Here is a 1,782-nt window from a genome sequence, read left to right on the forward strand (position 1 = left end):
CTGTAACTCATCACATAATCCAAAAACGACCTCATTATTTTTTAAATGTTATTTTATCTAATTTTTTTTCATAGTAATTGTATTTAATCCAGGTAATTTTTACTAATAATGGCAGTTTCTTAATAAAGAATTACCCATTATACAAATTCACAATATCATATTTCCTGCTGACTCTTTTTTGTCATACAAAAAAGCCCCCTTTCATCACAATTATGGTTTATTTAATTGCAACACTGAATACAGTAGAATGATTTTTTTTTTAACAGAAAGAAAATTTCAAATAAATCTCTACACACTGATTTACACATTAAAATAAAGAAACTGTATTCAGTATTCACTGTCTTTACTATAACACACAGCATTGCAGCAGTTAGTTTGAAGTAATGATGAAAGAACTCAGTCTGTAACTCGAAACGGCACACTCATTTAGATTGTCTGTCAAATTTTCTGCATGATAACATACTAAATATACATTTTCTAATGTCTGGTAATTTCAAGCCATACACAAGAGGATTCACAATGGTGGGAATCATGACAAACTCAAGTGATAAAATGACAGCGAGAAATGGATTTATCTCCTCAAGATTAATTCTGCTGAGAGCGACATCGCAAAACACAGTAATGGAATAATTGACAAACGTAATAATGTGTGGCAGACAGCTTTGTATGACTTTGCTTTTGAACTCCAAAGAGCGTTTCCTGCAAATGAGGAAAATGTGTGCATATGTATACAAGACAAAAGCCAGGGGCAGGAAGACCGTGGTTACGGACACAATCATGCCAACAAGGTCATTAATCTTAGTTGGGACACATGACAATTTTACTACAGACCAGTTGGCACAGAACACCCTGGGTATCTTATTGTCACACAGTGGAAGTCTGGAGGCCAGATACACACAGACTGCAATAGAAAAGACTGGATAGATGCATGCAAAGGCAAGCAACTTCAAGACTGATTTGCCAGTTATTTTGCTGTGGTAATGCAAAGGCTGACATATAGCAATATACCGATCATAGGCCATTATGCTCAAAAGGGTTAGCTCATAGGATGCATAGGTGTAAATGACATAGACCTGAATGAAACAAGCAAGTCGTGGGATCAAATGAGTGTCAGACAGAAGATCTCTCAGAAATCGGAAGAAGAAGCCAGCAGAGCCGTATAGAGAATTAATAGAAAGGCACATAATGAAAATATATACATGGGCTCATGTAAAGCTTTCTCTCGTGATATCACCACTACTATGACAAGATTTGCTGAGATAATAAAAGCATACAACAGGAGACACAGGATAAACGTTAGGTAACGGTAGTTGCCTATGTTCACAAACATGGTGAGGTAAAAATAAGGGGGATTAGTAAAGTTTTCCATTTACCCCATAGACAGTAACAGAGGTGGATAAAGACGCTTCTGCAGCTGTCAACAGTTACAATGGAGCTGCAAAACACTGAACCAAATGAAATAACAGAGTGATGCCAAAGAGATTACAAGCAAGCAATAAACATGTTCATAATCAACAGTAAGTAAAACAAGTAAAGCAAGTATTTTGATTTATATATTTACTGTATGAATCCAATGTTTTTTGCCATTCCTGTCCGTGTGTGCTCTGCAGCATGGCTGGTACCTGCTGTGGATTCAAAGAAGCAGCTGAGAGCCTATTTAGCCTGTCACACATAATTATGTCATCACAGTCAACCCTCCATGGGGAATTCAGAATGGAGAATTTCAATGTATGCAAAATACATTAACCTAATTTGAAATTCACTTTGCTATGGTATGCAATA

General features: G+C 36.3%; 1 pseudogene; it reads right to left on the reverse strand.

Annotated features, from left to right (window-relative positions):
* Window positions 1-422: 422 nt before the first annotated feature.
* LOC121948638 lies at window positions 423-1,369 on the reverse strand (annotated as a pseudogene).
* Between the last annotated feature and the right edge of the window lie 413 nt (window positions 1,370-1,782).

The sequence above is a fragment of the Plectropomus leopardus genome, chromosome 10 (genome assembly GCF_008729295.1).
Source record: "Plectropomus leopardus isolate mb chromosome 10, YSFRI_Pleo_2.0, whole genome shotgun sequence".
NCBI lineage: Eukaryota > Metazoa > Chordata > Actinopteri > Perciformes > Serranidae > Plectropomus > Plectropomus leopardus.